The sequence below is a fragment of the Tamandua tetradactyla genome, chromosome 3 (genome assembly GCF_023851605.1).
Source record: "Tamandua tetradactyla isolate mTamTet1 chromosome 3, mTamTet1.pri, whole genome shotgun sequence".
NCBI classification, from domain to species: Eukaryota; Metazoa; Chordata; class Mammalia; order Pilosa; family Myrmecophagidae; genus Tamandua; species Tamandua tetradactyla.
Genome location: NC_135329.1, coordinates 80,220,129 through 80,245,444, shown reverse-complemented (window position 1 = coordinate 80,245,444; position 25,316 = coordinate 80,220,129). Strand labels below are relative to the sequence as shown.

The following is a 25,316-nucleotide window of genomic DNA, read 5'->3' as shown; positions in this document are numbered from 1 at the left end:
ATTGCTGTGTGTCTGCAGTAGACAGAGGAGTGGAAGGGAGACTGATGTGTCAACTCACACAGCACACTGACTAGTTTTGTGATTCTTTTTTTGCTTTCAGTTTTTGCATTCTGTTTATAATATTTTTTTCTTGGTTTCTTTATTGTTCTGACTTTGTTTTCCTTTTTCTTTCCTCTATTAGTTTAGTAATGTTTCTTTTCTTTCCTCACCTATTGTTTTATTCCCTTTTACTCAATTTAAAATTTATGCCTCCCTCTTTTTCCTTCCTTATTCCATCCTCCCTTTTATTTGCCTTTCAGAGCTATTGTTGTAGCTTGTCCTAAAAAAAGTTTTATCATTAATTAATAATTTCTAACATATCCTGAATAATTCAAGGATTTATAGTGCTTAATTATCATCCTCTCCTGTATATATATTTAGTATATTATTTCTATCTCATTGTTTTTTATTTCTCAAGTTAAGCATTATTATTACTATTTAATATTGAGGCAATGCATGTTTAGATTTACCCAGTCATTGGTAGATTTCTTCACTCATCAGTACTTTTTCCCCTTATACATTTATTTTGAGATAAATATCCTTATTTCTAAACTGCATTGTTAGTAGTTCTTTTGATTAGTTTTTTAAGTAGTAAATTCTCAAACTTTGTCAAGTTTGAGACAAAGGTGTAAAGTTCTAGAACAACCATTATCTTTTCTCTGTGCATTAAAGAAAGCATTCATAGTGTGCTGGTTTATATTTTTACTGTGGGTAAATCTGCTGCTAAGTTAATTATGATTCTTTTGTAGGTAATATGATATATATGTGTGTTTCTCTAACTGTTCTTAAGATTTCAGTACCTTTGACATTTTTCATCTTAACTACAAAGTATCTACATTTCATTTCTTTTTATTTAGTTGACTTATACTTGCTTGTATTTCTTAAATATATGAAGGTATGTGCTGAATCAATTCTGAAAAAGCTAAGTCACTTTCTCTTCAAATACTGCAACCCCTTATTGGCTCATTCCAGAATTCATATAAGATATAAATTGGATATTGTGAGTCTATCTTCCAAATCTTTTAATGTCTCTTTATAGTTCTGTAATTGTTTAAAATTCTGTTGTTTTATTGTAATATCTGGAAGTTATCTTTTCCTTAGTGTTTTGTTATTTTCTTGTGGTTTTGATTTCTTCTTTTATCTGGTCAATCATTTATAATCATCATTTTATTCTTCTATTATCTGAAATTTGGAGACGTCTAAACCTGCTATTTATTTTGGTCCTCACTACAGATCATGCATTATTTCCTTTCTCCTGTACTTTGCTACTTTAGTGAGCTCATTTGTGATGATGCAATCACAAGCCCCACAGTCTGTGGGAATCCTTCACAGCTTACATTGAGAACTTTCCCAATGGAGAGCTTTTACATTGGCTCTGACATGCATCCCAGGGGCATCCATGGGCTGACATAAACTTTTATGTTAATGTCTTGGGAACATGTTGGTAGAGTAAATTCAAATCTCAATTCCAAGTGTGACACTGCTTTTATTAAGTATTCTTAAAGGAAACTTCTATTGTCCATCTACTTTGAACCCGGGTAGAATGAAATAGATGGTTTTGTAATCTGTTTATGATTGCTGGTGCATTATTTCAAATATAATAATTCACTAGAGATGCAGATATCTTTAGATAATCCTTTCAGTTTCAATTCCCTCTCAAATGCTGCCCCAACATATAGTCTACTGTCTCCAAGTAGACATCTAATCTCAGCTCTTGGTTGAAAAAAACTAGTGACTCCCCCCCCCCCCCCCAACGCACAGGCTATTCCCTCTGCTAAGGCAGCTCCTGCATCAGCTTTTATTCTTATTGGTCTTTTCTTCATTTCCCTCCTCTGAGAACCTGACAGTTTTTCCATACCTCATTCTCTTTTATGAAAATCAGCTCTACATTTAAACTAATTTTTATTAAATAGCTTTCCAGCATCTCTAGGTGTCTCTAGCAAGAAAATAAAAAGGGTATTTAGTGTCCTATTATGCTGAAACCCAGAAGCCAAAGCAATAATTGTTTCAATAACAATTTTGGAAACTAGCCTCTAATCAAACTCAGTATTACAACATTTTAAACTGGTGGACTAAAACCAGCATTTTCTGAAAATTCCTGAACCAAATCATAATCACACTCAGTTTGTTTACTTTTCTCTAATATAATATTTCTGAATTCTGTCCTTCGAAACTTGATTTTTTAGCATGTTTTAATTATTTAGTTGTAAAAGTGCATAATGGTAATTGGTAAGCATACTTCTCCTTTTTTATCCCAAATAAACAATTATGTTTGAAAGAGGGGATAAGTATTTTGTTTCATTTTATTAAAAAAGAATCGCCTTTAATTTTTTCATAATATTTACTAGAAAACATGAAATCACCAGCTTTAATAAAACCTCTTGATATATGCTTGATATACAGCAGCCTGCATTTTTAAAAGCCAACGGAAGTAAGCTTTCGTTCCCAAGGATGATATATTATTCCCTGTATGGTCGCCCAGGACACGGAATGATGAAATACTCTTTTCCTCAATTTCTGCTGAGTCCCTTGTATGGAGACTTTTAATTAGACTTTGGGACTGGTTTGATCTTCCACTGAGAGGAAGGATTGCTGAATGTGGGATTCATTGCAGAGACAGAGCTCACAGCAGCTGGGAGATCCAACTGGGAAATTGTTGAAATATGGATTCCAGCAGCTATTTTCAGGGAAGACAATTATTCCAGCCCTAACAGGAATAGACCAGAATTACCTGGAAGGCTTAGAAAATTAAACATAGGACTTTTTTAAAAAGAAATATTTTGAATAAAGTATTTATTTTAGAATAGATTTGGATTTACAAAAAAGTTGCAAAGATAATATAGAGAGCTACCATATATCCTATACTCAGTTTCCCTGTATTCAGATTTTCCTAGTTTTTATCTAATATCCATCTCCTTTTCCATGGCCCCATCCTGGATTTCATTTAGCCATCACATCTTCTCAGGCTCCTCTTGGGTATGTGCCAGTGTCTCAGATTTCTTTTTTTTTTTTTATGACTTTGACAATTTTACTGGTCGGCTACTTGTAAATTGTGGGATGTTTTTCTTCATGATTAGACAGAGTTATGGGTTTTAGGGAGGAAAGCCACAGGCGTAAATGACATTTTCATTGCATCATATTGCAGGTGAATGCATGGACTGACTTAGCATTGTTGAAGTTAAGTCAACCTTTTCCCCTTTTGATTCTATCTTTGGAAGGAAGTCACTGTGTACAGTCCGCACATAAGGAGTGAGGAGTTGTGCTCCTCCTGCTCGAAGGTGGAAAATCCATATAAATTACTTGTAATTCTTTTGCTATTTATTTATCCAGTAAGTTATTTATAACAGTATTGATGCATGGGTAGTTACATTATTCTTTGAGCTATAATCCAATGCTACTTTATTTTTTTGCTCAAATTGTTCCAGTTTTGTATCCCTTTGACATGTCCTTATCATTATGTTTTTTGCTGTGTAACATCTCTGTACTTTATGGCACTGCAAGACACTCCAGACTCGTTTTATCTATTTTCTGTCCTGATTCTAGGATCTGCTATTTCTCCAAAGAGCCCTGGTTTCTATAATTGGAGAATGGGATTATAAGTGAAGACAATTAGGTGTACTTGTTGCTATAAGGGTATCATTTGCTTCTAGGTCCTCTCAAAGGAGAGCTAGGAGATAGATGTGTGTCTATTAACCTATACATATATAGGTTAATATAATATAATACCTATAATATAATACCTATATGTATATATATACACATACACACACACACACACACATGTTAATATATATACACACATTTCTATGTCTAACCTCTGTATCTATAGCATACTGATATCTCCAACTCCAATCCATTTTCATGTGGCTCATTCTTGCCTTCTGCCCTTGTTTATCTATAAATTACCACTCAAATAATGAGAAACTTGTCTCCTACATCTGCCACACATTTACTTAATTATTTGATTCCACTCCACATGTTACTGGACAAAGGCAGTGGTTTTCTGCCTGATGCACTCCAATGATCAATTCCTGAGACACTGGGGTTTCAAAGAGAGAAAAGTTTTATTACTAGGCATGAAGCAGTAGATCAGATGGCCCATTGGCCCAAAAATCTATCTCCTAGAACTACAGCAAAAAGATGGGCAGGTTTTAGGATAATGAACACAATGGCCCAAGATGATATAGTTAGATGTGATTTAATTATTGAGCATGTGCAAATTGATTACATGCTTCGAATGTATGTAAGAAAATGTTGGCCTTAATATGATGATGGGTTTGATTTTTGGTATTATAATGAGGTATAGGTGACTTTAACTTAGATTAAAGTCTAAGTTACTGCGTCAGGTATTTTGGTTAGATTCAGCTTTGGTTATAAATAAAACTTTAGACTGGGGGTGGGTTAGCTCTGGGCTGACCCAGATCTTTCACTAATAAACATTAGGGGTTGTCTTTAGTGATCATAAGATGCTAAAGTTGAAAAACTACATAACTGGGTACAAATGAAGGTTAGTTACAAGGTTTTTATAATCACAGGGGCAGAAGATAAAGGCTATACATTCATTATCAGAGATCAAGACAGCTGGATTACAATTTCGAGATTTCAAGTATTTCCCTCTGTCTATTCTAATATACAGAAAGCAAAAAGGAATATCTATATCATGATTCGGCATCCATAATCATCCCTTAAATCCACATGGATAATGGTTTGAGATTAACCCATATTCCATGGGAAACAATCACCTGGATTACAGTTCTTATGTGCAGTTCCTTTTGTCTTTAGTCTTGCAGATGTCGCGTATTTTGAAATTACTTAGTTCAACAACTTTTCCTCCATCCCCTTCTGTAATAGAATTAGATTCTCTTGTCACATTTTACATTCCACTCTGGGATTCTCCTACTTTCTTTTTTTTTAAAATTCACATGCATTAAGGTTCAGTCTTTCAACTTTAAAGCTCTATGGGTTTGACAAATGCATAGTGTCATGTAACCACCATTTCAGTATCATACAAAATAGTATCATACAAAATAGCACCCTAATAAAAATTCTGTGAATGTTACATGTTAAATACCCCTCCCCAAACCCTTAGCAACCACTGATGAGTTAATCATATTTATAGTTTTAATTTTTCAGAATGCCATATACATGGTGTGTTAGTTAGATTCAGTTTTCAACTTGGCCAGGTGAGCATACCTAGTTCTGTTGCTGCGGACACAAACCAATGGTACGTGAACCTCATCTGTTGCTAATTACATCTGCAGTCGGCTAGGAGGCATATCTGCTGCAATGAGTGACGTTTGACTTAATTGGCTGGTGTTTAAATGGGAGAATGCAATGTAGCACAGCCTAGCAGCTCGGCATTCCTCATCTCAGCACTTGCAGCTCAGCCCAGGCCTTTGGAGATGCAGAAAGAAGTCACCCCTGGGAAAGTTGTTGGAACCCGGGGCCTGGAGAGAAGACCAGCAGAGACCATCTTGTGCCTTTCACGTAAGAAAGGACCTCAGTGGAAAGTAAGCTGCCTTTCCTCTGAAGAACCAACAAAATAAATCCCCTTTTATTAAAAGCCAATCTATCTCTGGTGTGTTGCATTCCAGCAGCTAGTAAACTAGAACACATGGAATCATTCAGTATGCAGTCTTTTCAAATTGATTTCTTCCACTAAGCAATTTGTACTAAACTCATCCATGTCTTTGCATGACCCGATAGCCTATTCTTTTGATTGCTAAATAGTCTTAAATTGTATGATTCTATCAACATTTGCTTATCCACTCCCCTATTGAAGATTGGCTGCTTTTAGTTTTTGGCAATTGTGAACGAAGCTGCTATAAACATTTGTGTACAAGTTTTTGTAAGGACACAAGTTTTCAATCAATTAGGTAAATGTCTAGATGCATGATTGTTGAATCAGTTGGTGGTCAGCTGAATAATGGGCCCCAAGGTTATCCAGGTTCTGTTCCCCAACCTGTGAATGCTACTTTGTATGGCAAAATGGAATTTTCAGATGTGATTAAGTTAAGGATCTTGAGATGGGGAGATTATCTTGGGTTATTGGGGTGAGCCCTAAATTTGTTCATGTGTCCTTTTAGGAGACATGCAGAGGAAGCTCTGAATACAGAAGATAAGTTGCTGTGGCTAAAGCAGAGAGAGATTTAAGATGCTAAACTACTGGCTTTGAAGGTGAGGAAAGGGGCTATTAGCCAAAGAATACAAAGAATGTAATTACAGAAACTGGAAAAGGTAAAGATGGATTCTTACCTAGGGCCTCTGAAGTAAGCTGGCCCTGCCCACACTTTTACTTTGGTCCAGTGAAACTGATATTGAGCTTCTGGCTTCCAGACATGTAGGAGAATACATTTGAATTGTTTTACATCAACAAGCTTGTGGTAATTTGTTATAGCACCTATAGGAAATTAATATATCCGACGTGTCCAAAGTGAATTCCAAAGTTGCTGTACCATTTTGCATTCCATCCAACAAGGAATAAGAGTTCTTCTGTTTCTCATTCTCACTAGCAATAGATACTGCTAGGTTTTGGATATTCTATATTCTATAAATATTCTATAAATAACTGTTTTGCAAGTGTTTTCCACCCGTGATTTGTTTTTTAATTCTTTTAAATGTGTCTTTTGCAGAAACGAGTTTAAAATTTTAATGAAGTCCAGTTTATCAATTTGTTTTTTCACGGATCATGCTTTTGTCATTGTACCTGAAAATCCATAATCAAATCCCAAGTCACTTATATTTTCTTCTAAAAGTTTTATAGTTTTGCATTTTACAATCAGTTTTATGATGAATTTTGAGTTGCTTAGGTATAAGATACAAAGTCTGTGTATAGGATAATTTTTTTTTTGCATATGGAAACCCACTTCTTTCAGCACCATTTGTTGAATTGCCTTTGCATTTTAAAAATCAGGTGACTTAGCTGTTCTGTCCTTTTTATCTAATGCCTGTCTTACACCAATGCTGTGCTGTCTTGATTTTTAAAGTAGTCTGGAAATCATGTAGTGTGAGTCTTTCCACTTTGGTCAGTATTGTGTGGGGTAACATTCAGCAATGTGCATGGTATTGCACTTATTTATCTTTTCCTTATAAATTTTGGAATCAGTTTGTTGACATTTATAAAGCAGCTTGTGGATTATTTTTATTGATATTGAATGTAATCTATATATCAACTGGTTCAACACTGATATCTTAACAATACTGCATCTTCCAATACATGTACATGGAGTATCTCTCCATTTATTTCAATCTTCTTTGATGCCTTTCCTCAGTGTTTCATAGTTTCTTGCATTCATATCCTGTACATATTTTGTCAGACTTATATCTAATGATTTTTCTCTTCTCTTTTGGTTTTTAGTTCTAATGTAATTGGTATTTTTTTTTTTTTTTTTTTTTTTTTTTTTTAAAGGAAGGAAAGACAGAGAAGGAAGGAAGGATGGAAGGAAGGAAGGAAGGAAGAAAGGGAAACATTTTTAAACATTTTCTTGTTTTATTATATTTTGTTTGTTTGTTTGTTTTTTACATGGGCTGGGGCCGGGAATCGAACCGGGGTCCTCCGGCACGGCAGGCAAGCACTCTTGCCCGCTGAGCCACCGCGGCCCGCCTAATTGGTATTTTTTAAATTTAAAGTTCCAAACTTTTGTTTGTGTATAAGAATACAATTGATTTTCGTATGCTGACCTTGTATCCTTTGACTTTGCCATACTCACCTTTTAGTACCAGCATCTTGTGTGGGGTTTTTGGTGTTTTCCTATGTAGACAGTCATGTCATCTGTGAATAAAGACAGTTTTATTTTTTATTTTTCCCTGTGTACCTTTCATTTCTTTTTCTTGTCTTGTGGTACTAGTTAGGAATTCTAGTATGTTGTTGGATAGGTGTGATGAGAGAGGATACCCTTACCGTGTTCCTGGTCTTTTAGGGAAAATGCTCAGTTTCTGTCATTAACTATGATGTTTTCTGTAAGATTTTTGTAGATGCCATTTTCAAGGTTAAGGAGGTTGCATATATACCTAGTTTTCTGAATTTTTTTAAACGTGATTGTTGGATTTTTGTCAAGTGTTTTCTGCTTCCATTAATAGGATTTTCTCCCTTTAGCTTGCTGATGTGGTGGATCACACTGATGGCGACTGAATGTTGAGCTGACGTTGGACACCTGTATTAAACCCCACTGCGGTCATGGTGTTGAGTTCTTTTATACGTTGTTGCATTCCATTTGCAAAATTTGCATTGAGGGTTTTCATAAAAATGTTCATTAGCTATAATAGTAGGTAGGTTGCTTTTTTATATGCTGTTATAAGGATTTGGCTTTAGAGTACATTTGGCTTCATAGAATGAGTAGGACACATTCCCTCTGTGTCTATTTTCTGGGAAAAATATGAAGAGTCGATATTTTTTTTTCCTCTAAGTGTTTCCTAGAATTCACCAGGGAAAGCACCTCAGTCTGGTGATTCATTTTTGGATGATGATTAGCTTTTTTTTTTTTTTTTTTTTTTACAAAACAATTTTATTGGTGGTATTCATGTGTGAGAGGAAAAAAAATGTTTACTCGATAACGGTGGTCAGGTTTCAGAGGACATGATTTAACAGTAAAGCTTTACTATCAGACAGAAAAAACAAGTTTAACTACTAGTATTTTAGAAATGCTACCAAAACTAGAATGAAATTTGTTACTAATATATTAACTCATTCTAATAGTCGACAAATGACATCAGAGGAAGTCATAGAAGTTAAAATTTTAACTAAAAACGCAACTCAGACTAACTTTAAAGTTTCTAATATCCACTAAGTTTACCTACCATCTTTCTCTTACCACAAAGTACCTTCTTATTTACATTAAAACCCATTCCTTATAAGAATTTTAGTTCTCTTCTGCTGTCTCAGTCTCGGAGCACATGCGGCAGAGCGCAGCATTAGGACGGCACACAAAAGCATCCGTTTCACTTCCCAATTCTGTTAACTGTTCCAATGAAGACACACAAGGATAATGGTCTTTTAACATATCTGGCAATTTGGAATTTTTCTCTTGAAGACGCTGAGAACGTCTCACTGGTGTTAGAAACTTCAGCTCTTTAAATGCAGAATTTGTTTCATCAAACTGCATCTTCTTTTTTATACTTTGCAAGTATGGTGTAGTAGAAACATTATATTTAATTGAGCAACTTGCTCTAGTTTCATTATTGGGGGGTTTAGTAGCACTGATGGGCTCTTTCATTTTGTCCTCTCGTTCTTTTTCACAGTCTTGAAATATCACATTTCTTTGTGGTTTGTTTTCTATTTCCAGTTTTTCTGTCTCCACATTAACACCTATATTTTCAGTGTTTACTTCCTGTATTTGTTCCATGGCTGCACAAGCCTCAGTATTTTCTCCAAAATTAACTTCTTGACTCTTCAGTGTTAGAATATCTACAATTGCATGTCGCATCTCTTCAATAGGCTGAGCCCCTGCCAGAATGGCTTTCTCATAGATTGTGATAATATTTTCAATAGGACTTGTGATTGGTTCAAGACGTGCAAGGCATATCCAATATTTAACAAGCTTTTTCTCATCTGGAATATTTTCAACCAGATCATTCAGTGTAGCCAATATTTCTTCTTTTGGGCATTTCTCATTAATCAGGTTCAAGCATTCACAAAATGTCTTGTTTACTTTTTCAGTAAATAGTCTCTGTTCATCTTCTTCTGCCATGGTAGTCCAGAAAGACCCAACTGGTTTTTCATTTTGTCTTTCAGGTTCTAGCTGGCTAAGTATGGAGCTAGGAGGCCTTTTCAGCACTCTTCCTTTGCCAGCCTTCCACTCGGTCAGACGGATTTTTCTCTCTTCTGCAGTTTCTTTGGGCTGAGCTGATCTATGGAAGGTTGCTTTGGCTGCAGTACGTCTTTGCTGGTCAGTGGTTTTGGACTGTTCAATCAGTTTGGTGTTAGAAGATAAAGCAGGCCTGGTTGTAACTTTAGAAGCCAGGTTTCTTGACAATGTCTCATTTTTTTTTGTGCCTTGAGAATTTATTTGGACCCTAGATAAATCTGTGTTTAATTGTAGTACTCCCTTTCCAGTAGGCCCTTTTTGGACTGTAACATTGTCAGGTCTGTGGATGCCCTGTTTCACCTTGTCCAGGCCATTATTTTGGTGACTTCTAATAGGAGGTCGCACAAGTTGTCTGTCCTGACACCCAGTGCTTGCAAATTTTGTGGCAGTTACATTTGAGACTCTATTACTTTTCACTATTATACTGCTGGTATTTATAGGCTGAGGCTCTGTGGCTTCAGAGATAGTAGTTGAAAGTTTCTTGGTTGTTGCAGAACTCCCATCTATGACTAGTAGAGGTTTTCTAAATGAATTAACCTTAGACTGAACAATTTGGCCACGATAAGATCCCAGCAGCACAGGTTTCTTGGGAATGTTAGCAGCATTTTCCTTAGGTTTCTCTGTAGTCATCTGTTTTTTTTTACTATTTTTTTTAAAGTGAAATGCCTGAGTAAATGTCATATGTTGATCTGGGGGATCATCTTTAATTGGAAACAACTGAGTAGTTTGATTATCCTCAAAATTGTATGTACCGACTGCTATAGTTGAATTGGTTGATCCATTAGGTTTTAAAGGAATATAATTTTTTCCCATGCTTGTATTATTTTTGCTCTCTGTAGATCTCTTGGCATTTTCTTTATCAGCCATTTTTGTTTTAAGTTTCAGAACTTTCGTCTCTTCTTGGACCTGGTGTTTAGTTGGCATCATTCTCTGGTTTCTGGATAAGGTCTGATCTTCCTCTTTGTATACAAAACGTGCTTTTCTTTCTAGTAAAAGTTCCTTGAGGTTTGGTCTTCTTTGCTCACCGCCCGGGAGAGCCACCTCGACTCCCCCTCCCGCCGGCTCACGCGCCGCGCAGCCCCACCTGAGGACCGTCCCAGGCCTCGCCTGCCCCCTCCGGCCGGCCCACGCGCCGCGCACGGAAGATCAGCCCTGCCTGAGGACCCTGCCAGGCCTCGGCTCCCCTCGCTGGGGCGAAGGGCCGGGAGCCGGCCGATGATTAGCTTTTAATTAAATTTCTTTAATAGATAGACTGTTATTCAGTCAACTATTTCTCTTTCTATGAGTTTTGGTAGTTTGTGTCTTTCAAGGAATTGGCCATTTCATCTAAGTTATCAAATAGTGGACATAGTGTTGTAGGTAATAGTCCTTCCTCCTCCTTTTAATTTTCATGTATCCATTTCTGATGCAGTGATTTATGTCTTCTCTTTTTTTTTCTGTTAGCTTAACAAGCAACTTATCAGTTCAATTGATCTATTCAAGAAAATTGATTTCATTGATTCTCCATTGTTGTTCTGTTTCCAATTCCTTTTATTTCTGCTCTGATTTTTAAAAGTTATTTCTTGTATTCTACTTGCTTTAGGATGAAATTTCTCTCCTTTCCCTAGTTTCCTAAAGTGGAAACTCAGGTTATTGATTTTATGTTTTTCTTCTTTCCTAGCATATATATCTATTGCTACATATTTTCTTACGAGTACTACTTTCATTGCATCTCAGATTTTGGTGAGTCATTTTTTATTTTCATTAGTTCTACCCTATATGTTCTATACTATACTATATGGATATACTTCATTATATATATATATAGGTCTACATTATATGTTCTATACTATACTATATGTTTTATGGACCAGAATGTGGTCTGGATTGGTGAATGTTTCATGTGGTCTTGAGAAGAATGTGTATTCTCTGCCATTGTTGTATGAATTCTATAAAGGTCAATTAAATCCTGCTGACTGGTGGCACTGGCCAATTGAACTTAATCATTACTGATTTTCTGTCTACTGGACCTATCAATTACTGAAAGAGGAGCCTTGAACCCTCCAATTATCGTAGTGAACTTGTCTATTTCTCCTTCAGTCCTTATCATTTTTTCTCATGTATTTTGATGTTCTTTCTTCAGCCACACAAAACATTATGATTGTTATTTTTTTTAATGAATTGATTCTTTTATCATTATGTAATGCCTCTCTTTATTCCTGATCATTTACTTGTTCTGATGTACAATTTGTCTGGAATTAATATTGTTACTGCAGGTTTTCTCCTTCTTTTTTTAGTGCTAGCATAGCATAATTTTCACACACACCCCCTTTATTTTTTTCCTGTGAATTTTCTATTATGGTAAAAGCAAAAATAAAATTTCGCTATTGTAACTGTCAGAGAAGAAATGGGCAGTAAGAGGGATGGAAGCAGATGGACGCAGGTAACAAGATTTATTCAGGCCCACAGCATGGCAGGGGTCTGAAGGGAAGCCCTTCACCATGCCAGGGAGAACAGGAGAGGATCTTATATATTTGAAAGACTAGTTAGGGTGATAAGTGGCACAGGGCTTGGTGGGTGCAGGACAGGAGAGGACTTAGAGCAGTTGGCCTGGGGGAAGGATGGAGCATGTTTTGACAGGAGAAGACCTTGAGCCATTGGTTCAGGTGTCGATGAAGAGTTTTGGGCCAGGTGGGCAATAAGTGGAATTTCCATAGTGGCGTGGCCTCTGTTGGGCATCTAAGCCTATCAGAAACCATTTAAAATGACATAATTTAGTAGCATAAAGTACAGTAGCAGTATTGTACAACCATCACCACAACCTAGTTCCAGAACTTTTCATCACCCCAAATGGATATTCCATAACCATTAACCAGTTGCTTTTGTATCCTTCTCTCCCTCAACCCCTGAAAACTACTATTCTGCTTTCTGTCTCTGTGGATTTGCCTGTTCTGGAATTATCCTGTAAATGAAATCATACAATATGTGGCTTTTTGTGTCTGGCTTCAAGGTTCATCCATGTTTCAATATTTACCCAAACTTTAGTACTTCATTCCTTCTGCTAGCCGAGTAATATTCCAGTGTATGACTATGACAAATTTCGTTTATCCATTTATTTGCTGATGTGCATTTGAGTTGTTGCCAACTTTCAGTTATTGTGGAAAAAGCTGCTATGAATATTCTTGTACAAGTTTTTGTTTGAATTCCAGTTTTCAATTCTTCTGGGTATATACCAAGAAGTGGAATGTTGTCATGTGTCGTAAGTATACATTTAACTTATTGATGAACGGCAAAACTGTTTTGCACAGCAATGTATGAGGTTTCCAGTTGCTCTGCATCCTCAAGAAGATTCATTTTCTCAATGTTTTTTACTATGGCTATCTTAGTGGGTGTGAGGTGGTATCTCATTATGCTTTTGCTTTGCATTTGCATTTCTGTAATGACTGCAATAATCTTTTCAGGTATGTCTTAGTTGGCCAAAACTGCTGTCATTTAAACCACAATCTGATTTTGGCATAAAAACAAGAATTCATAGATTCATAGATTTGGGGATAGAAGAAGCCCAAATCAAGATATTGGCAACAGTTGCTTCATCTTCAAAGACAATAGCCTTCTGGTGCCTGTTGCTAGCAATCCTTGGTGTTCCTTGGCTTGTATCTCTACCTCTCACCCCATGACAATGTCCTCTCCTTTCTGGCCTCTAAGATTTCTGGGATCTCTTTATAAGGCCTCCAGTAATATGGATTAAGGCCCACCCTGCTTTAGTCGTCACACTTTAATTAAAAGTAACGTCTTCTGAAGGTCCTATTTGTAAGGTGTTCACACCCACAGGGATGCAGGTTAAGATTAAGAATGTATATGTGTTGGTGTAGGTCACTTAACCTACCACGATGTGCTTGTTGGCCATCCAAATACCTCTCAAGTCTTTTGCCCATTTTAAAATTAGGATGTTGGTTTTTTATTGTTGAGTTTAAGAGTTCTTTATGTGTTCTGAACACTACAGATAATATCAAGATAATAGGGATAGTTGGATAATACAGTGTTATTTCTTTCTTTCTGACTTGGATGCTTTTATTTCTTTGACTTGCCAACTTGCTCTGGCCAGAACCTCTAGTACAATGTTGAGTTACAGTGGGAGCAGTGCATATCCTTGTCTTCTTCCTGATCTTAAAGGGGTGCTTTCAGTCTTTCACCATTAAGTAAGATGTTAGCTGTGGGTTTTTCATATATCCCTATTATCACATGGAGGAATTTCCCTTCTATTCCTAGTTTATTAAGTCTTTTTAATCATGAAAGAGTGTTGGATTTTGTCAATATGATTTTTCTGCATCAATTGCTATGGTCACATGGGTTTTATTTCTTTCATTATTATGGTGTGTTACATTGTCTTATTGTCTTATGTTGAACCACCCTTCATTCCTGGGATAAATTTCACTTCATCAGTGTATAATCCTTCGAAAATGCTGCTTGATTAATTTTGCTAGTATTGTTATTAGGATTTGTTTTCTGTTCTTATGATGTCTTTGTCTGACTTTGGTATCAGGATAATGCCAGTCTCATAAAAGGAGTTAAGAAATAGTCCTTCTTCTATTTCTTGGCAGAAGACTGATGTTAATTCTTCTTTAAATATTTGGTTGAATTCACCCATGAACTTGGTCCCAAGCTTTTATTTTGCAGAGTTTTTGTTTGCTATTTCAATATTTTTACTTGTTATCAGTTTATTAATTTTTTCTTTTTCTTTTTGATTTCATTTTGGTAGTTTACGTATTTCTAGGAATTTGTCCATAAAATCTAGATTATCTCATTTGTTGGCAAACAATTATTTATAGTATTCTTAGGAAACATTTTATTTCTATAGGACCCACTAGAATATACCCACTTTCATTTCTGATTTTAATAATTTGAATATTTTCTCTTCTTCTCATAATCAATTCAGCTAAGCTTTTGTCAATTTTGTTAATCTCTTCAAGGAATGTTTGGACATTGATTTTCTCTATTAATTTTCTACTCTCTATTTTGCTTACCTCTGCTGTAATCTTAATATTTCCTTCCTTTTGTACATTTGGGTTTAGTTTGATTTTCTTTGTCTAGCTTCTTAAGCATACAATTCCATTATTGATTTGAGATCTTTTTTCTTTCAAATGCAAACATTTATAACCTTATATTTCCCTCTGAGTACTGCTTTGTTATCTTCCATATGTTTTTTCTTTATCTTATTTTTATTTAAAAAATTAAATTAGGGAAGTTATACGTTTACAGAACAGTCATGTAAAAATGCAGCATTCCCATATATCCTCTCTATTATTAAAACTTTGCATTATTGTGGTACCTTTGTTACAACTGATGAAGGAACATTAAAATATTACCATTAGCTATAGTCCAGAGTTTACAGTAGGGTGTATTTTTCCCCATATACCATCCTATTATTACTATTTTTTGGGGGGCGGGGTGCACGGTCCAGGAATCGAACCCAGGTCTCCTGCATGGAAGGCGGGCATTCTAACCACTGAACTACCCATGTACCCTTATACCACCCTATTATTAAGACCTTGCATTAGGGCAGTACATTTGTTATAATTCATGAATGAACATTTTTATAATTGTACTAGTAACTGTAGTCCATCATTTACAGTAGGGTTTGCTGTGTCTTATGTTTTATCTTTTAATTTTTATTCTGGTGATATATATATATACAACCTGAAATTTCCTCTTATGACCACATTCGCATACATAATTCAGTGCTTTTAATTACACTCACGATACTATTCTGTTACCATCACAATAATCTGTTCCAAAGCATTATAATCAACCCAAATAGAAATTTTGTACAGTTAGAGCATAAACTTCCCAGTCCCTACCCCCATCCAAGCCCTGGTAACCTATATTGTAGATTCAACTATATGAATTTGCTTATTCTAATTATTTTGTATCAGTGAGCTCATACAATATTTCTCCTTTTTTTGTCTGGCTTATTTCACTCAACATAATGTCTTCAGAGTTCATATGTATTGTTATATGAATTGCAGCTTCATTCCCTTTGAATGTCAAATACTATTTCATTTTATGTACATGCCGTATTTTATTTATCCATTCATCAGTTGACAGACACTTGGGCTGCTTCAGTCTCTTGGAAATTGAGAATAATGCCTCATTGGTGTGGAAATGTCTGTTGACATCCCTGCTTTCAATTTTCTTGTTTCTATACCTGGCAGAGGGATTGCTGGGTCATATGGTAATTCCACAGTTAGTTTTCTTAGGAACTGCCAAACTGTTTTCCACAAAGCTGCACATTTTACATTCCCACCAACAATGAGTAACTGTTTTTATTTCTCCCCATCCTCTCCAACACTTCTTATTTCCTCTTTTTTATTGTAGCCTTTCAAGTGGGTGTGAAATGACATCTTATTGTGTTCTGGATTTGCCTTTCACTAACAGCGTATGATGTTGAACATCTTTTTGAGTGCTTTGTAGCCATTTTCAATTGGATTGTTGTCTTTTATTGTTGAGTTGTGGGATTTAAAAAATATATATTCTGGATATTAAGCCCTTGTCATACATGTAGCTCCAAAATATTTTCTCCCATTGAGTTGGTTGTCCTTTCACATTCCTGACAAATTTCTATTATATACAAAAGTTTTTTAAAATTTTGACGTCCAATTATCTATTTTTTCTTTTGTTGTTTGTGCTGTAGATGTAAAATCTAAGAAACCATTGCTTAGCAGAAGATCCTAAGATTCTTCCCTACATTTTTCTCTAGAAATTATATACTCCTGATTCTTATATTTAGGTTTTTGATTAGTTTTGAGTTAATTTATATATATTGTATGAAATAGGAACTTTTTTTCATTCTTTTGTATATGGATCTCCAGTTCACTCAGCACCATTTGTTGAAGAGACTATTATTTCCCAATTGAGTGGCCTTGGTAGACTTGTCAAAAGTCAGTTGACCAGAGAGGTGAGCATCTATTTTTGAATTTTCAATTCAATTCCATGGGATGATATATCTATCTTTATGCCAGAACAATGCTCTTTTGACCACTCTAGCTTTGTAATAAGCTTTAAAGACAAAAAGTTTGAGTCTTCCAACTTCATTCTTTTTCATGAGGGCTTAACTCTTTTGGACCCCTTATTTCAAATAAATTTAATAATTGGCTTTTCCATTTCTGCAAAGGAGGATGTTGGAATTTTGATTGTGATTGTGTTGAATCTGTGAATTAATTTGGGTAGAATTGACATCTTAACAAGATTTAGTCTTCCAATCCATGAGTGTGGAATGTCCTTCAGTTTCTTTAGATCTTCTTTGATTTTTATATAGCGAAGTTTTGTAGTTTTCTATGTATAAATCCTTTACATACTTAGTTAAATTAATTCCTAAATATTTGATTTTTTTAGATGCTATTGTAAATGGAATTTCTTTCTTGAGTTCCTCTTCAGATTGCTCATTACTAATGTATAGAAACACTAATGATTTTTGCATATTGATTTTATACCCCACCATTTTGCTGAATTCACTTTTTAGCTCTAGTAGTTTCTTGTAGATTTTGGGGGGCTTACTTTATATAGATAGGATCATGTCATGTGCAAACAGTGAAAGTTTTACTTCTTCTTTTCCAAGTCGAATGGCTTTTATTGCTTTTCCTTGCCTAGCTGTTTTGGCAAGCACTTCCAGTATAATGTTGAATAACAGTGCTGACAGTGCTCATCCTTATCTTGTTCACGATCTTTGCGGGGACTTTCAGTCTTTCACCCTTCAGTATGGTGGTAGCTGTGGGTTCTCATGTATGCCCTTTCTTTGTCATGTTGAGGAAGTTTCTTTCTATTCCTGTTTTTATCAATAGCAGAAACTGGATATTGTCAAATTCCTTTTCTGCATCAATTGAGATAGTCATGTGTTTTTTTCCTCTTTATTTTGTTAATGTGGTTTATTACATTAATTGATTTTCTTATGTATCCCTGTGTGTTTGGGATAAAATCCACTAGATCATTATGTATAATTCATTTAATATGCGGTTGGATTCAACTTGCTAGTGGTATTTTGTTGAGGGTTTTTCTGTCTATATTAATAAGAGAAATTTGTCTGTAGTTTTCTTTTCTTGTAGTATCTTTGTCTGGTTTTAGTATTTAGGATGATGTTGGCCTCATAGAGTGAGTTAGGTAGTGTTCCTTCCTATTCAATTTTTTTGATAGAGTTTAAGCAGGACTGATGTTAATTCTTCTTGGAATGTTTGATAGAATTCACCCATGAAGCCATCTGATCCTGGGCATTTCTTTATTAGGAAGTTTTGGATGACTGATACAATCTTTTTACTTGTGATTTGTCTGCTGAGATTTATTTCTTCTAGAATTTGTAAGCCTTTCATGTGTTTTTAAGAATTGTCCATTTCCTCTAAGTCATTTAATTTGTTGTCATTGTTGTTCATAGTATCCACTTATGGTCCTTTGTATCATAGGATAGTAGTAATACCCCCCTCTCAAATCTTATTTATTTACAGTCTTTTTCTGTCTGTCTTAGTCTAAGAGTTTGTCAATTTATTGGCTTTTCAAACAGCCAATTTTTGGTTTGCTGGTTCTATTTTTGCTCTTGATTTCTTTTTCTTCTCTAATCTTTGTTATTTCTTTCCTGCTTTTTGCTTTGGGATTGCCTTGCTGTTCTTTTTCTTGTTCCTCCAGGTGTGCATCAGAAATTTCCCTGTCAGTGTTTTGTTCACTACATCCATAAATTTTGATATGTTGTGTTTTCATTTACAGTTATCTCAAGACGTTTTCTGATTTCTCTTGTAATTTCTCCTTTGACCCACTGATCATTTCTGAGCATGTATTTAGCTTCTACATACTTGTGGATTTTCCAGTTTTCTGCCTGTTATTTATGTCCAACTTCATTTCATCATGTCAGAGAAAATGCTTTGTAAAATTTCAATTTTTTAAAATTTATTGAGAGTTGTTTGGTAACCCAACATGTGGTCTATACTGGAGAATGATCCATGTGCATTTGAAAATTATTTGTAGCCTACTGTTTAAAGTTGCAGGGTTTTGTGTATGTTTATTAGGGCAGTTCATTTATCACATTATTCAAGTTCTCTGTTTCCTTATTAATCTTCTGTCTAGATGTTCTATCTATTGATTAGAATGGTGTATTGAGGTTTCCAGCAATTATTGTGGAGGTGTCTATTTCTCCCTTCAGTTTTGCAGTGTTTGCCTCATTTATTTTGGAGCACCATGGTTAAGTGTATAAATATTTATGATTGCTATTTCTTCTTGGTGGACTGAGAATTTTATTAATATATAGTGCCCTTCTTTGTCTCTTATATCAGCTTTTTGCTTAAAGTCTATTCTTTCTGATATTAGTATAGCTTCCCCAGTTCTTTTTTGGTTAGTATTTGAATGGAATATCTTTTTTCCACCCTTTCACTTTCAACCTATTTGTGTTTTTGAATTTAAAGTGAGTTTCTTTTAAACAGTATATAGTTGGATTGTGCTCTTTTATCTATTCTACCAATCTGTGTCTTTTGATTGGGGATTTTAATCCATTAACATTCACTGTTGTTACCATAAAAGCATTTCTTGCTTCAGCAATTTTGTCTTTTAGTTTTCATGTCTCATTTTTTGTTTGTTTGTTTGTTAAAGCTGCCAGAATGCTACATACCATAAATAGGTCACCTATTACAATGGGAATTTATTAGCTTACACATTTAGAGTTCTAAGACCATGAAAATGTCCAAATTAAGGTACCAAGAGGATGACGCCTTGCCACTGGCATCTGGGACATCTCTGTCACAAGAGAAGGCACATGCCGGCATCTGCTGGTCCTTCTCTCCAGAGTTTCATTGTTTTCAGCCTCTGGCTTCAGTGGCTTCCTCTCTAAGCTCTTCTGGGGGCTTTATCTCGCTGCTCTCCCTGTTTTTTTTCTGTCTTTTCTCCTCTCATAAAGGACTCCAGTAAAAGGATTAAGACTTATCTTGTATGTGCTGGATCACATCTCAGTTGAAATAACCTAACCAAAAGGTCCCACCCGCGATAGGTTTGCATGCACAGGACTCAATTAAGAGAATATGGTCTTTTCTGGGGTACATAAACTAACACATCTCTTTTTGCCTCTCTTTTCCTTTATTGCAACATCCTTTTTTGTATAGTTGATCTTCTGTGATGTATCTGACTGATCCCTTTCTCATTTCTGTTTCCGTATATTTAAAACATACTCTATTTGTGCTTACCCTGGAGTTTGGATTATATAACCTATATCTATACCATAGTAATCTGAAAAGAAGATAACTTAACTTCAAAGCATACATATCCTATATCCCTCTATTTCCCCTCTTTATGTTGCTTTTTCCCATATTATCTCAAGTTTGTTTGTTTATCCATTCTGTCAAACCATGCCTTTTAATTGGAGAGCTTAACCATTTACATTTAAAGTCATTATTGATAAAAGAGGACTTACTTCTGCCATTTGCTAGTTGTTTTCTGTATGCCCTATCTTTTTTTGTGCCGCAATTCCTCCATTACTGTGTTCTTTTTATTTACTGATTTTTAGTAGTGCACCATTTTCAGTTTCTCATTTTCTTTTCTGTATATTTTGCAGCTATTTCCTAAGTGATTAGCTGGAGATTGCACTTAACATCTTAAACTGATAATAACCTAATTGAGTTACTACTATGTAAAGCTGGTTGGAGTGGAGGGAATTCCTTTCACTCTTCCCACCTGGGATAAGTCTCTGGCAAATTCCTTTCCTCTGGAGAGTAGACCTTTGTTATGGAGATGTCTCTGGTCATATTTCACAATGATTACTTTTCCCCTATTCCTGCCAGACCCCTGAAGTGACCTTTCTGGGATCTTCACCATGAGAATCTCGTGGTTTTGAGGAGGTAAAGCCTATAAAAGTGTTGGGATTCTTTAAAACTGCTGTCCCAGGAGTTCCTCAGTTTAGAGTACTCTACACTTAGTCTTCAGTAAATTTTCAAAATTACATTTGAAGAGTTTCTATTAGTTTATGGCTCCAGGTAAGTTGAACTCAGATATGTCTCTCTAGATGAGCTTGTCTCGCTGGATGTTGTGGCAGTGGTTTGTCCTGCAACTTCAGTTCTCTGATGGGTCCAAGAAATGTTGATTTTCAGTTTGTTTAGCCTTTTCTTGTAATAAGGATGAGAATGATGACTCTAAGCTTTCACATATTGGAACTGAAACTGATTCACATAGGACATTTTAAAATCTATTTCAAAGTTAAGGTTTGCTCTCTACTTTTCTACTGGAGAGGAAACTCTTTCTCTCTCAAGAGCTCCCTTGCATAAACCTCTAAGATTTTACTCTCATGAAAATCCATAAAAGTGGCAAGAAAGAGGGAAAAATGGAGTTAATTGAGCTGAAATAATATTAAATCATATAAAAGTTATCTAATTGAACAATTTTACTTTTGTCACTTTAGACAACTCATTGTTAAGGAGGTTGGAAAATGAAGCCCTGGCATTCAGCATGACTACAAATGAATGAAGTCAGAAGTTTATACCTGTCTCAAGAACAGTTGCCTAAATATATATTAAATTTGGTAAAGTTCTTTCCCTCTAAGCTATTTCCTGTTCTTACAAGAGCTTTGCAAGTTAGGTACTATTACCTCCATTTCTCAGAGGATGAATCCAAGGCCAATTTCCTGTCTCAAATAACACAATAATAGCAGATCGAGTCAATAGCATCTGCACCATCACTGTTATTTCAAAATGTTTCTATCAGCAGAATTTCTTCTCTTCAAGCAGAGAAGATTGTCCAGTGCTTGCTGAGAAATAATAATTTTTAACACACTGGAGGAAGTACTTATCTTTGAGATAAGATTATTTACTAAGTGGAAGCTATGAACTTCTCCCTTCATGGGTTCTGGCAGTTGTCCTTAGATAATCCTTGAACTTATTTAGAGCTCACATCCCAAGGGCATTGGTCAGTGAACCCAGTTAGAATCACCCCATTTCACAGCCAGTGATAGAGATTTGGCAGCTGCAACTCTGTCTGGAATTGCTAGTTTTCTGCCTACCCTGCCAATTCCCTCCACATTCATATTTAGCTTATGGGCACCTGCTCCCTGCATGAGCTGTCCACAAGGTACAGTTTTTTCCCAGACAATAAATTTGTTTTAATTATTGTCTATTCTATATAACAAGGCAAATCCCAGTAACCAGCCACATGTCTGATATACAATTACCTCTTTAAAGAATAAATAAAGTATTTAATATCAAGAGACTTCTATTTTCTTACATAACTTTATATAAACAGCAAATATTTAATAGTTAGAATACACTTGTTCAATGAAGAGCAAGCAAAAATCATTGTTATTAAATGTCTACACTGATGGTCCTTCAGCAGCATATCTTTCAATCCTTATAATCACCTTGAGAGCTATGCATTATTGTCCTGATTTTATGTATAAGGAAAAGGATGCTTGTACAAGGTGATCTACAAGTAATGATATGGAAAGTATTTGAACCCAGGACTGACTGATTCCATATTCAAAGAATGTTTTCTATTACTACACCATTGGTTTCCAGGTGTGGTCCCAATAACTTTAGCATCCCTTGAAAAGTGCAGTACTCTGGTCCCAAATCAAACATACTGAACCTGAAACTCGAGGCATAGGGCTGAGAATTTGTGTTTTAGCTGCCTTCTGGGTTGGGGGTGGGGGGAGTAGTGGTTTGATGCACACACAGCATGAGAATCATTGCACTGGACTGTTCCTCCTTAGCTTTCATTTTGGTAGCTCTCTAAGTCTTTGCTCTTAACACTTAATTTGTGTATGCTACTTGCATACAAAGTAAGAACCCAAAATATTTTCTTTTTGCTTTAACAAGTTGTGAGAGAATCTCTGCAATAGAAATGTGATTTTGCACTTAAAACTGGATTACATGACGCATTTTCTTCTGGGGGCACCACATCTTGGAAAACACCAATTATAAGCATGGCCATTCCTAGTTACGATGACAATTGTTATTCTCTGTAATATTATCAACAATCTTAACTCAATTATTTTATTTGCAAAATTACATTTCAGTATGAAAAAATGATCCTACAGTTAACCTTACATGGTGATATAGTCTGGTGGGTGTGAGATAATATTGCATTATGGTTTTGATTTGCATTTCCCTAATAGCCAGGGAAGTTGAGCATCTTTTCATGTGCCTTTTGGCCATTTGTATTTCCTCTTCTGAGAAGTGTCAGTTCATGTCTTTTGTCCATTTTCTAATTGGGTTGTCTGTCTTTTTGTTGTTGAGCTGAACAGTCTCTTTATATATTCTGGATGCTAGACCTTTATCTGATATATTGTTTCCAAATATTGTCTCCCTTTGTGTAGGCTGTCTTTTTACCTTCTTGACTAAGTTCTTTGATGTGCAAAAGTGTTTAATTTTGAGGAGTTCCCATTTCTTTCTTTCTTTCTTCAGTGCTCTTGCTTTGGGTGTAAGGTCTAGGAAACTGCCTCCTAGTATAAGATTTATAAGATATTTCCTTACATTTTCTTATAACAGTTTTATGGTCTTAGATCTAATGTTTAGGTCTTTGATCAATTTTGAGTTAACTTTTGTATAGGGTGTGAGATATGGATCCTCTTTCACTCTTTTGTGTGTGGTTATCCAGTTCTCCAGGCACTGTTTATTGAAGAGACTGTTCTGTCCCTGGTGAGTTTGCTTAACTGCCTTATCAAAGATCAATTGTCCATAGATGAGAGGGTCTATATTTGAACACTCTATTTGATTCCACTGCTCAATATATCTATCTTTATGCCGGTACCATGCTGTTTTGACTGCTGTAGCTTCATAATATGCCTTAAAGACAGGTAACATGAGACCTCTAACTTCATTTTTTTTCCTCAGGATACTTTTAACTATTCAGGGCATCCTGCCAGTGCCGGTTTGAAAGGATGTATGTCCCCTAGAAAAGCCATGTTTTAATCTAAATCCCATTTCATAAAGGCAGAATAATCCCTATTCAATACTGTATGTTTGCAGTTGTAATCAGATCATCTCCCTGGAGATATGTTTTAATCAAGAGTGGTTGTTTAGCTGAATTAGGTGATGACATGTCTGCACCCATTTGGGTCGGTCTTGACAAGTTTTTGGAGTCCTTTGAAAGAGGAAACATTTTAGAGAATGAAAGAGATTCAGAGATAGCGGAGCAGAATGACATAGCCACGAAAAGCAGAGTCCACCAGCCAGCAACCTTTGGAGGTGAAGAAGGAAAATGCCTCCCAGGGAGCTTCATGAAACAAGAAGCCAGGAGAAGAAGCTAGCAGATAAGGCCATGTTCACCATGATAAGATGAGATTTCCAGATGAGAGAGAAACTCTGACTGTGTTTGCCATGTGCCCTTCCACTTGAGAGAGAAACCTTGAACTTCATCGACCTTCTTGAACCAAGGTATCTTTCCCTGGATGCCTTAGATTGGACATTTCAATAGACTTGTTTTAATTGGGACATTTTCTCATCCTTAGAACTGTAAACTAGTAACTTATTAAATTCCCCCTTTTAAAAGCCATTCTGTTTCTGGTATTGCATTCTGGCAGCTAGCAAACTAGAACACTGCCCTTCCAGAGGAATTTGATTATTGATTTTTCTATTTCTGAAAAGTAAGTTTTGGGGATTTTAATTGATATTGCATTGAATCTGTAAATCAATTTACGTAGAATTGACATCTGAACTATATTTAATCTTCCAATCCATGAACAAGTATGCCCTTCCATTTATTTAGGTCTTCTGTGATTTCTTTTAACAATTTCTTGAGTGTACTTTTTATAGGTCTTTTGTCTCTTTAGTTGAATTTATTCCTAAATATTTTATTCTTTTGGTTGCAGTTGTAAATGGAATTCTTTTCTTGATTTCCCCCTCAGATTGTTCATTATTAGTGTATAGAAACACTACAGATTTTTGAGTGTTGACCTTATAACTTGCCACTTTGCTATACTCATTTATTAGCTCTAGTAGTTTTGCTGTGCATTTTTCGGAGTTTTCAACGTATAGTGTCATATCATCTGCAAAGATTGAGAGTTTTACTTCTTGCTTTCCAATTTTGATGCCTTGTACTTCTTTTTCTTGTCTAATTGCTCTTGCTAAAACATCCAACACAGTGTTAAATAACAATGGTGATAGTGGACATCCTTGTCTTGTTCCGGGTCTTAAGCGGAAAGTTTTTGGATTTTCCCCTTTGAGGATGATGTTAGCTGTGGTTTTTTCATATATTCCCTTTATCACGTTGAGGAAGTTCCCTTCTATTCCTATCTTTTGAAGTGTTATCAACAGGAAAGGATGTTGAATTTTGTCAAATGCCTTTTCTGTATCAATCGAGATGATCATGTGGTTTTTCTGTTTTGATTTGTTGACATGGTGTATTACATTAATGGAATTTTTTATATTGAACCATCCTTGCATACACTGGGATGAATACTAATTGATCATGGTGTATAATTTTTTTAATGTGCTGCTGGATTCAATTTGTAAGTATTTCGTTGAGGATTTTGCATCTGTATTC

At 35.5% G+C, this 25,316-nt stretch overlaps 1 protein-coding gene and 1 pseudogene across 1 annotated transcript in view; one reads left to right on the top strand and one right to left on the bottom strand.

The window, feature by feature from the left end:
• The window catches only part of LOC143677421 (DNA-directed RNA polymerase II subunit RPB4-like), a 97,657-nt gene that overhangs the window by 54,292 nt on the left and 18,049 nt on the right, over positions 1–25,316 (top strand). The window lies entirely within an intron of this gene.
• On the bottom strand, positions 8,537–13,496 carry LOC143676744 (cytoskeleton-associated protein 2 pseudogene; annotated as a pseudogene).